The 12,592-nt window shown below is 38.0% G+C and overlaps 1 pseudogene; it reads right to left on the bottom strand.

The window, feature by feature from the left end:
- Positions 1-4,710: 4,710 nt before the first annotated feature.
- On the bottom strand, positions 4,711-5,303 carry LOC122113231 (annotated as a pseudogene).
- Positions 5,304-12,592: the final 7,289 nt, after the last annotated feature.

Raw genomic sequence — 12,592 nt, 5'->3', positions numbered from 1 at the left:
CTATCTTTTGGCAAGTTGAGCTTCTTATCATTTTATACTATTTTCTATTGAAAAGCATGCCATGTTTCCTGCTATTTTGTTGATTTTGTGGTACTTGTTTCCTCTTCCTGTTTTACTGTTCTAGTTCTCTGGTAGTATTTATTCATTGCTGTATCACATTCATTTTTATCATCTTCTGAGGCTATGATTTCTTCTTGTATCCTCTATAATGCTTGTTTAGTGTTCATGAATTCCTTTAATTTTCATTTATCAGAGAAGGGTTTTATTTCTCCTCCATTTCTGGATACAATAATCTAGGTTGGCAGAGCTTTCCAGGCTCTCTGTGCATTTTCAAGTTTGCACTGAGAAATCTGCAGTTATTCTAAGCTTCTTTCCATTGTAAGAAGGTTCCCTCTTTGCTTTTGCTGCCTTCAATATTTCTTATTATGTAAGTCCAGCACTTTAACAACAATAGGTCTAGGAGTGTTTCTTCTCTGACCTTGTCTGTTTGGAGTTCTGTTTGCCTCCATCTGATAGGTGAGACTCTCTTTCTTAAGAGTGGGGAAGTTTTCTGTTATTTGTTGATTAGGTTCTCAATTACTTCAGTTTTTAATTCTTTTCATCTGTTCCCATTATACATAGATTTGATCTTCTGATCAAGTCCACAAGTTCTTGAATGTCCCTTTGGTATCTTCTGAGTGTTGTTTTTTTTCCATTGCCTTTGACTGTTCTAATTCCTCTGATTTATCTTCAACCCTGATAACCTGTTTTCAACTTCTTTGTTCTATTGTATAGACTTTCAGCTTGGAATTAAAGATTTTTGAGGATGGTAAATCACCACCATCTTGAGTTTCTATTAGATTCAAACCATGAGGGATCACTGGTTCCAGTTCTGAATTTAATGACCAAGGTGTGTGTGTGTTTTCTAGGAGGCCTTCCTTTACTAGAGTAGGAGTAGTTCAGAGATTGGGGATATAGGCCTGTTGGGATAGTCCTGGGTATTTTATTATATAGGGAGAGGAAGAATGGAGTTACGCTTTGTAGAGGAGATTGATGGGAACATAGAGTGAGGTGCTCAGGAGAGGGGAAAATGTATATAAATTTGTATGGAGCTGGGGTGCTGTGAAGGTGAGGTTGGGAGAAAAGTATAAGTGCCCACATGGCTTGAGTGTGGGACAGGAAACACTGAGAGTCTAGAAGGATAAGGGAATAAAAAGGAAGAAAGAAGGATCCGCAAAGATAAAGTGAGTAATAGGAGATTCAGAAGCAGGAAGCAAAACATGGAAATGCAAACAGCCCCCCCCCCAATAAAAAAAGACCAACTATTATAAATTTGAGTAGTCCGGTTAGTTGGGTATTAAGGAGGATTATAAAATGAAGGTTCAGTGGTGAGAGATAACGTGGGTAAGAGAGATTTCATTAGCATGTGGGGGGGAGATAAAAAGGAGAGGAGGGAAGGGATGGTAGGGGAAAAACAAAGGAGGAGGCAACAATGCTTGATAGGAAATGTACTCATTACCTTGCTCATGTAACTATAACCCCTCTGTACAGTATTTTCTCAATTAAAAAATGTATAAAAAAAGGAGAAATGGCTATGAGGAAAGGATGAAGATATAATTTAAAAGAGGACTGAGGGCTAGAGACAATAGTTCGGATAAGATGGTTTAAATTTAAAAAGGAAAAAATAAAATGGAAGGAGAACAAAAAGGGGAGTTGTAGAAAACGGAAGAATCAAAGAGGGTTGGTTGAGTTGGAAATAAAGTCACCTTTTTAATGCATTTTAATTGTTATAAAGGTGATACAGGGAAGGGTTACAGTCATATGTCAGAAAAAGAGTACATTTTTTTTTCAACACTGTCACCCCTTCCCTTGATCTCTCCAAGTTTTAATTGGAGGTAAACTCTTGGATTTGTCTGCCCAGGCAGGCTACAGACCTAAGATTCTCAGATTCCAGCCTCTTGAGTAGCTAGGATTTGAAATGAGAGTCACTGATACCTGGTTCTACTCTTAGTTTTTTGAGGAACCTCCACCCATGCTGATTTCCACAGTGGCTGTACTAATTCATATATTCCCACCCACAATATGTGTTCCTTTGCTCACCTTCATCCCTTGTTAGTATTTTTTTGTTGTTGTTGTTGCTGCTGGTCCTGGGGCTTGAACTCAGGGCCTGGGTGCTATCCTTGAACCTCTTTGTGCTCAAGGGTAGTGCTCAACCACTTGCCACGGTGCCACTTCTAGCTTTTTTGAATAGTTTATTGGAGATCAGTCTCTTGGGGACTTTTCTGTGCGGGATGGCTTCAAACTGTGATCCTCAGATCTCAGTCTCCTGAGTAGCTAGGATTACAGGCATGAGCCACCGGTGCCTAGCTAACATATTTTCTTGATGGCCACTCTGACTGAGGAGGACTGGAAAATCTCAATAATTTCCATCATATTTACTGACATGGAATATTTCTTTATATATTTATTGACTATTTGTGCTTCTTTTGAAAACGTTGCAGTTTGTTTGCTTCTTAGTTTTTTGCTCTTTAGATGTTTAATTTTTGAGCTTTCTATTAATATTGTGGGGATTAATCCATTGTCAAATGAATAGCTGACGAAGATTATCTCCCATTTTGTAGGTTTACCATCACTCTAAAAATAGTTTCTTTTGTTAATCAGATGCAATGTCCTTTGTCAATTTTGGTCTTATTTTCTGAACTTCTGCAGTCCTATCCAGGAGGTCATTACCTATGGCCATATCCTGAGATGTTTTCCCTATGTTTTCCTCTAGGAGGTTTGAAGTTTCTGTTCTTATATTGAGGTCTTCAATCTTTTTAGAATTGATCTTTATACAGGGTAAAAGATAGCACTCTAGTTTTTCTTGTACAGGTGGATATCCATTTTTTTCCAACATCATTTGATGAAGAGGCAATTATTTCCTTTGGTGGCTTTTTCAAGATTCAGAAGGCTTTAGCAATATAGATTTTTTTCTGGTCTAATGTTTGATGCCCATAACATGGTGTTTATGTTACTATGACTTTGTAGTAGAATTTGAAGTCTTGTATTATCATACTTCCAGCACTATGTCTTGTTCAAGATTGCTTTGACTATTTAGGGTCTTTTGTTATTTTCTTTTTTAATTTTTTTGGTTGGCCATGAGGCTTGAACTCTGAGCCTGGGCTCTGTCCCTCAGCTCTTCAGCTCAAGGTTAGCACTCTACCACTTGAGCCACAGCACCACTTCTGGCTTTTTCTGTTTATGTGGTGCTGAGGACTCAAACTCAGGGCTTCATGCATGCAAGGCAAGCACTCTACCATCAAGCCACCTTCCCAGCCCTCTTTTGTTATTTTCATATGAAGTTTGGGATTACTTCTATTTCTGCAAAGACTGACATAGTATTTTGATAACAGTTTTGATATTGATTATTTTGGTAGTAGACCATTTTTATAATCTTTTGCCAAGCTATGAACAGAAGTCTTTTCATCTTCTAGTGTTTTCCTCCTATTTTTTAGTGTTTTCCAGTTTTTACTGTAGAGGTTTTTTACTTTCTGTGTGTGTGTGTGTGTGTGTGTGTGTGTGTGTGTGTGTGTGTGTGTGTGTGCGTGTGTGCGTGTGTGCGTGTGTGCGTGTGTGCGTGTGTGCGTGTGTGCGTGTGTGTGTGAATGTGAGTGGGTACATGCATATGCCCACGCGCACACAACTTTCTGGTTAGTTCAGTGTTTTTAAACATATCTTCAGTTTTGTTAGATAGTGTGCAACAAGGTAAAATATCTGTAGCCATAAATTATATGTAGAGTTTGAAGAAAACATTGTTCAGACAATGTAATCATTGCGTTTATAACTCTACAAGGAAGAACCACAAATTAGATCCTAAATCTTTTTTTTTTTTTGGGTCCGGTCGTGGGGCCTGAACTCTGGGCCTGGGCGCTGTCCCTCAGCTCTTCAGTTCAAGGCTAGCACTCTACCACTTGAGCCACAGCTCCACTTCTGGCTTTTTTCTTTTTTGCTTATGTGGTGCTGAGGAATCGAACCCAGGGTCTCAGGCATGCAAGGCAAGCGCTCTACCACTGAGCCACCTTCCCAGCCCCTAGATCCTAAATCTAACTTCTCACTACACTTTATTTGTGGAAAGGGACAGATATAGGTTGTGCAGTTTAATATAAAATGGCTGAATGTCATCTTCCAGAAAACTAAACCTGACCTCTAAACATGTCAACATAAACATCAAAATAAAACACATTCTACCCACCCGCAGGAAATAGTATAGTATCAGGAAAACAACAAGAATGACACAACCTAGCACACAAAGGTTTAAAACAATTCTGAAAATAAAGTTGGCTGTCTTGAACCAAGGGAATTAAACACAAAAGGTCAATATGGACCATATGAGATCTCTGACCTTTCCACCTTTGGGTTTTGTTTTTGTTTTTATTTTGCTGGTCCTGGGGCCTGAACTGTGGGCCTGGGTGCTGTCCCTCAGCTCTTCAGCTCAAGACTAGCACTCTACCACTTGAAGCCACAGGGTCACTTCTGGCTTTTTCTGCTTATGAGGTTCTGAGGAATCAAACCCAGGGCCTCATGCATGCAAGGTAAACGCTCTACCACTGAGCCACCTTCCCAGCCCCTTTTCGACAGTAAAATTCTGCTGTAGAGTAGCTACATACTGTACAGTTTGGGCACTTTGTTTTGACCCTTGGGTTCAGATTGTGAATTTGTTGCTCTGAGAGAAAATATGGAGGTAAACGTTAGCTATCTATTGGATAGCTTTACTGAGGTGCTCTGAATCTTAATGTTGGATTTCTCGGCACTACCAGTTGTGGCTCCAGGGCCCATTCTCTTCATAATCTCAGCTGAAAACCTTTCTACAGTTGTCACATTCATTCTTTGCACTGTTTTTCAAAAATGGGATTCCAAGGAATCAGCAAATTCCTTTGTTGTTGTGTAATCTACTTTGGGGGTGGGTCAGAGCACATTGGTTCCCTATTCACAAGTTGTTGATATTTTCACTGGCATAAGGACCTATTTCCTATAATCACTGCTTAACATTGTTGAAAGGACTCCTATACATTCATATCCGGCACAGTTAGGCTACCACAGTCTCCTTTGCAATCGCTGGAGATGGTTGTTCAAAATTTTTCTTGGCCTGCTATGTATTCCTCTCACATTTGAAGCGTGATTGTTTTCCCATCTAACTCTATAGTTCTTATTCTAAGACCCACATCAGTTGTGCTGGTGTAGCTTTCTGTGTGTCTATCATCTGCAAACCTAAGAAGGTGAAACGTTTCCAACTCTAGAGTCTCCAATTAGAACAACTTACCAAAGTCAGCATTCATGCTGGACATGTCCCTATCGCTGCCACTGTCACCATCCGTGCCACATAGGTTCTCCCAGTCAAAAGTAATTGGGAAAAAAGGAACAAGACAGGCTGTTCCATAGAACAAATATCTTCCTCCTCTGACCCTCTTAAAACACAATCAGCAGCTACCATCACTCAGCTATCTCTTCCACCCGAGATCTGTTACTAAAGATCTTCTTTTTTTTTTTTGGAATATTTTTATTTTCTTTAAGTAGTTATACAAAGAAGTTGCCATTCAACAGATTAGCTTATGAATACAATGCCTGTGGATCAATGCCACCCCTCTCAACAGTCACCTACCCCCCACCCTACCTGTTCCCTAATTTTTAGGTAATGTATTGAACTTTTTGCCATTTAAAAAGCCAGTGGCTCACGCCTATAAGCTAGCTACTCAGGAAGCTGAGATCTGAGGATAGCGATTCAAAGCCAGCCTGGGCAGGAAAGTCCATGAAACTCTTATCTCCAATAAACCACCAGAAAACCGGAAGTGGTGCTGTAGCTCAAGGGGTAGAGTGCTAGCCTTGAGCTGAAGAGCTGAGGGACAGTTCTCAGATTCAAGCTCCACAAACGACAAAAAAAAAAAAAAAAAAGCAGTTTATGTGTATAATGCATCTTGTTCTATATTGTCTCTTCAACAGCCTCACCCAACTTTGACCCACCACTTCCCTTATTCTTCTCAATTGTGGTATATACAATGTATTCTTGCCTGCATTCGACTCCTTTCCCCCATTCATTTTCCATCCCTCTTCCTTTGTCTGCCCCTGGTCCACTATCTTGGAATTACTTATTTCCTGGTACTTATTTTGTTGGACTTTGATTTAGTCTTTCTAAAGAATTATACTATTTGCACTCTCCATAGAGTATTATACTTCAATTAATTCATTTATAACTGCTGAATACACAATGTGTTTACTTATAGATTTATAGGCACATTCTAGTTCCCACTACTGAGGAATCATGCAACTTGTGTTTCTCTGGGTCTGGCTCACTTCACTTAATATAATTTTTTCCCAAGTCTTTCATTTCCTTATAAATGGTACAGTATCATTCTTGCTGATGAGTAGAATTCCATTATCTATACCACATACCAATATACCACATTTTCTTGATCCACTGAGGGGCATCTGGGCTGATTCCATACCTTGGCTATGGTAAACAATGCCACAATAAACATGGTTGTGCTGATGGCTTTAGTATATCTTTCTTAGTGTTCTATTGGAGAAATGCCCAGGAATGGAATTGCTGGGTCATGGGGTAATTCTATATGAATGAGATTGTTTTACTTATTTTCCAAGCAAGTTCACATTTATTTTTGATATGCAGAAAAGCTACTGAGTTTTGTCTACTGATTTTATATCTTGTTACTTTGCTGAAAGTGTTGAACAGATCTAGAGTTTTCTGGTGGAGCCTTTTAACTATAGGATAATATCATCTGAAAATATGAATGCCTTTTTCCTTTATGTTTATATCCATTATATTTATTTTGCTTGACTTATTGGTCTTGCACTGTACCACACTGAATAAGACATGGAAAACCTTGCCTCATTCCTGATTATAGAAGAAATATTTTCAGTTTTAACTATTTAATAAACTGTTGAGTATGAGCTTGTTGAATGTAGCCTTGTTATGATGAAGAAGTTTCCTTCTACTTTTAGTTAGTTCAGGGCTTTTTATCATAAAATAGTGTTGAATTTTGTCAAATGCACTTTTCTGCATTTGAGATGATCATGTGATTTTTTTTGTTCCTGTTCTTATTCAAATCAATAAATGAATTACAGAACATATGTTGAGCCATCCTTGCATTCTGAAAATGAAACCAACTGAATTATGGTGTCTAATCTTCTAAATGTATTGTGTAATTTGGTTTGCAAGGATTTTTGTGCTTATTTTCATCAAGAAAATTGGTCTATGCTTTTCATTGTCTCTATATCTGGTTTTGATTCCAAATAATACTAGCATCATTGAATGAATTTGGTTCCTTCCTTTTCTATTTTATAGACTATTCTGAGCAGTATTTTTGTTCTTCCTTAAATGTCTACTAGAATTTAGTAGTAAATCCATCTTGTTCTAGGGTCTGTTTTGTTGAGAGACTATTACTGCTTCGATCTCATTGTTAATTACAGACTTGTTTGACTTGTCTATACCCTCTTGTTTAACTTTTGGTAGGTCAAAGCATTTCTTCTAGATTTTCCAATTTATTGGAATATAAGTTTTCAAAATATTTCCTGATGACCCTCTGAATTTCATTGCTATCTGTTGTGATATCTCTTTTCATCTCTAATTTTGTTAATTTGTATATTTGTCAATCTCATTCATTTTTTTAAAGAACCAACTTGTCATTGATTTCTGTATTTCTTTTTTTTTTTGTCGGTTGTGGGACTTGAACTCTGGGCCTGGGCGCTGTCCCTCAGCTCTTCAGCTCAAGGCGAGCGCTCTACCACTTGAGCTACAGCGCCACTTCTGGTTTTCTGGTGGTTTATTGGAGATAGGAGTCTCACGGTCTCTCCTGCCCAGGCTGACTTTGAACCGCTATCCTCAGATCTCAGCCTCCTGAGTAGCTAGGATTACAGGCGTGAGCCACCAGCGCCCGGCTTGTCATTGATTTCTTTATACTGTTCTTTTGGTTTCCATTTCATTCATTTCTTCCCTGATCTTTATTATTTCATTTTGGTCTATTTCTTTTGGGTTTTAATTGTTAGTGTCTTCTTAAGACCTTGAGATTTTATCATTAGGCTACTTGCATTCTCTGACCTTTTAAATTTGTTTCTTATTATGAAGGTGATATCCAGAGGGAATAAAATTACATGAATCGGGTAATGAGTGTATTTGTTTTGGATGTTACTCCTTCCCTCACTTTCTCACAGTTTTTCCTTCCTATGCGCCCACAAGTTTTTGTAGAGTTCATTTTTAACATAATGTCTAGCGAGAACCGCTACTACATTTATTCACCCAGTCTCCCTCCATTTCTTTGCCTCCCCCTTCCCAATTTATCCTACCAAAGTCAGATAAATGAGAAAACAAGACAAAAAACAAAAACAACAAAGAAAAAAATCTTGTTTCCATTTCCTGGAGTTCATTTCAATAAATATTATATAATCAGATGCACATAGGTGTTGAGCCTTTGTGTTCCTCTTCCAATAGTGTCCTCCTTTGGTCTCACTGCATGTGAATGCCAAATGATTTTTTTTTTTAATGTAGGCACTCATAGCTGTAAACTTGTATCTTAGAACTTTCTTTTTTATATCCCACAGGTTCAAGTATATTGTATTTTCTCCTTCCTTGTTTCTCTCTGTCCTTCTTTCTCTCCTTCCTTCCTCCCTCCTGTCTTCCCTCTCTCCCTTTCTTATCCTCTTCCTCATTCTTTCTTGCTTTTTCTCTCTCCCTTTCTTTTTATATTTTTCCTGACACTACTGTAGTTTGAACTCAAGGTCTTGTACTTGCTAGGCATGTGTTCTATTTGAGTTATGCCCCCAGCCCAGAGATTCTTTGGATGCACCAGTATTTAGTGCATATTACTTTATAATTGTTATATTCGGTTGATGGATTGTTCCTAGTGACCTTCATTATCTCTTCTGATTAAATTTGTCTTAATATTTACTTTGTACCTATGAGCATTAGCTACTGCTTGCTTTTGGATTCAATTTACTTGGCATATGATTTCCTATTCTTTCACTCTCAGTCAGTGTGCATCGCTTGTAAACAACAAATAGTAGTTTAAGAGTTGTTTAATTAGCCAATCTGTATATTTAAATTTGGGAATTAGGATAATTTACATTTAGGGTTATTGACAAATGTTTAATTTCTATAATTTCATTTTTTTCCTTATTGGCTTGAGCACTGTTTTCCTTCTCCTCCTCTTCCTCCTTCATCTTTCCCCTTTCTTATTTCTCTTAGGAATTTTATGGTTCACAGAGTTGAGCATGTTCATATCTTCTTTTTTTTTTTTTTTTTTTTTACAATACATCTCCTTCTTATAGGAGTTGATATTTTAAATATTTTTTTATTGTAAAGATACTATACAGAGGGTTACAGTTACATGAGTGAGGTAATGAGTACACTTCCTCTTGAACATTGTTACCCCCTCCAGTGTTTTCCCTCTACCATCCCCTCCCTCCTTACCTTCCCCGAGGTTTGTTTTTTTTTTTTTTATTGTGATTAAGTGATTACATAATTTCTGGAATTTCACAGTATTGTGGAATAATGATGCTCATTTAAAGTTACAAGTTCATTCTAACTTTCCTGGAGCAAATTGTCTATCACAGTCTGTAACATATAATGGTGTTCACATGTTATACACCATACATGTGATCAGCAGCATGGGGATATTTAGTAGTGGTTCGACCAGATGAGTGGGAGTTCTTTGTTTTTTAAGTCTGTTAGTTTTGTTGTATCACCTAACATTTTAGATTTAGCATCCACTTATCAGGGAGACCATGTACCATTTGTCTCTTCACTCTTGGCTTACCTCGCTCAACATGATTCCTTCTAGCTCCATGCATTTCCCTGCAAATGCCATTATTTTGTTATTTCTAATGGCTGCATAATATTCCATTGTGTATAGATACCACAATTTTTGGATCCATTCATCTGTGGTGGGGCATCTGGGTTTGTTTCCATATACTAGCTATAGTGAACAGTGCTGCAATAAACATGGAGGTGCACGTGTCCTTGTATACTGGTTCCTGTTGTTCAGGGTAGATGCCTAGAAGTGGTATGACTGGGTCATAAGGGAGGTCAATCTTTAGCTTTCTAAGGACCCTCCAGACTGCTTTCCAAAGTGGTTGTATAAGTGTACATTCCCACCAGCAGTGTAATAGGGTTCCTCTTTCTCCACATCCCCTCCAGCATTTGTCGTTGGCTGATTTGTGGATGTGGGACATTCTGATTGGGGTAAGGTGGTATCTCAGGGTTGTCTTTATTTGCATTTCCTTCACCACCAGGGATGATGAACATTTCCTCATGTGTTTCTTTGCCATTTTTATTTCTTCATTTGAGAAGTCCCTCTTTAGTTCCCTTGCCCATTTAGTAATTGGTTTGTTAGGTTTGGGAGGGATTAGTTTCTTGAGTTCCCCTGTATATACAGGATGTTAACCCCTTGTCTGATATATTGCTGGTAAATATTTTTTCCCAATTAGTTGGTTGTCTTTCTAGCTTGGTTGCGATATATTTAGCTGTGCAGAAGCTTTTTATTTTAAGGTAGTCCCATTTGTCGTCTCTCTCCAACTTGTGACCTTGGTACTCTGTTCAGGAAGTTCCTTCCTGTGCCTATTAGTTCAAGTGTTTCTCCTACTCTGTCCTGCAGTAGTTTCAGAGATTCAGGTTTAATGTTAAGGTCTTTAATCCATTTTGAGTTGATGTTGGTGCATGGTGATAGGCTGGGGTCCACTTTTAGTTTTCTGCATGTGGCTGCCCAGTTTTCCCAGCACCAGCGGTTGAAGAGGCTGTGTTTCTTCCATTGTATGTCTTTGGCTCCTTTGTCGAATATCAGCTGGCTGTAGGCCTGTGGATTTATTTCTGGATCTTCTATTCTGTTCCATTGGTCTTTGGGTCTGTTTTTGTGCCAGTACCATGCTGTCTTTGTTATTATAGCTCTGTAGTAGAGTTTGAAGTTCGGCATGGAGAGCCCTCCCATATTGTCTTTATTCCCTAGAATTGTTTTGGCTATTCTAGGTCTTTTGTTGTTCCATATGAATTTTTGGACTGTTTTCTGTATTTCAGTGATGTACATCATTTAGATTTTAATAGAAATTGCATTGAATTTGTATATTAGTTTTGGAAGTATTACCATCTTTATTAAGTCGGCCTATCCAAGAGCATGGGAGGTCTTTCCATTTCCTAGTGTCTTCTACAATTTCTTTAACTTTTTATAGTTTTCATTGAATAGTTCTTTTACGTCTTTGGTTAGGTTAGTTCCTAAATATTTTATTTTTTGGGAGGTTATTGTGAATGGGGTTGCTCCCTTTATTTCCCTCTCTTCTTGTACATTGTCAGTGTACAGGAAGGCAACTGATTTTTGTGGGTTTATTTTGTATCCTGCTATTTTGCCAAAGTGATTTATGATTTCTAAGAGTTTGGGGATGGAGTTTTTGGGATCGTGAAGGATTAGTATCATGTCGTCTGCAAAAAGGGATAGTTTAACTTCTTCTTTCCCAATGCGGATACCTTTAATGTCTTTTTCTTGCCTTATTGCCCTGGCTAAGGGTTCCAGGACTATATTGAAGAGGAGTGGAGACAGTGGGCATCCTTGCCTTGTTCCTGATTTTAGGAGAATTGGTTGTAGGTTTTCCCCATTAAGTATAATATTGGCTATTGGTCTGTCATAAATGGCCTTTATTGTTTTTAGAAATGTTCCTTCTCCAGAACTTTTAGCATGAATGAATGTTGAATTTTATCAAAGGCCTTTTCTGCATCTGTGGCGATAATCATGTGATTCTTGACCTTGGCTCTGTTGATGTGTTGGATTACATTTATTGACTTACGTATGTTAAACCATCCCTGCGTCTCTGGGATGAAGCCTACCTGGTCATAGTGTATAATTTTTTTTATGTGTTTCTGGATTCTGTTAGCTAGAATCTTGTTAAGGATCTTTGCATCTGTGTTCATCAAGGAAATTGGCCTGTAATTCTCCTTTTTGGTTGGATCTTTGCCTGGTTTGGGGATGAGTGTGATATTGGCTTCGTAGAATGAGTTTGGGATAGCTCCCTCCTTCTCTGTTTCTCTGAAGAGCTTGAGGAGTATGGGTATTAGTTCTTCTTTAAATGTCTTATAGAATTCTGCTGTGAATCCATCTGGTCCTGGGCTTTTTTTGTTGGAAGACTTTTGATAGCTTCCTGTATCTTGTTATAGGATATTGGCTTATTTAATTGGTTTACTTCTTCTTTGCTCATTTTGGGCAACTTGTATTTCTCTAAAAATGCATCCATTTCTGCCAGATTTTCTTCCTTTAGAGAGTATAACTTTTGAAAGTAGTCTGTTAGAATTGTTTGGATATCTTGGGTACGTGTTGTGATATTTCCCGTGGCATCCCTAATCCTGTTAATATGGGTTTCCTCTCTTCTTTTTTTAATTAATCTTGCCAACGGGCCATCAATTTTGTTTATTTTTTCAAAGAACCAGCTTTTTGTTTGGTTTATTTTGGTTATGGTTTTCTGATTTTCTAATTGGTTAATCTCTGCTCTTAATTTGGTTATCTGGCTTCGTCTAGTAGCTTTAGGTCCCATTTTTTCTTGTTTTTCTAGCTGTTTTAGTTGCAACATGAGATTATTTACTTGGTCT

This window comes from Dipodomys spectabilis, unplaced genomic scaffold, assembly GCF_019054845.1.
Source record: "Dipodomys spectabilis isolate Male_0828 unplaced genomic scaffold, ASM1905484v1 ptg000096l, whole genome shotgun sequence".
Lineage (NCBI taxonomy): Eukaryota > Metazoa > Chordata > Mammalia > Rodentia > Heteromyidae > Dipodomys > Dipodomys spectabilis.
The sequence above is the reverse complement of the archived record's forward strand: the minus strand, read 5'-3'. Positions and strand labels throughout refer to the sequence as shown.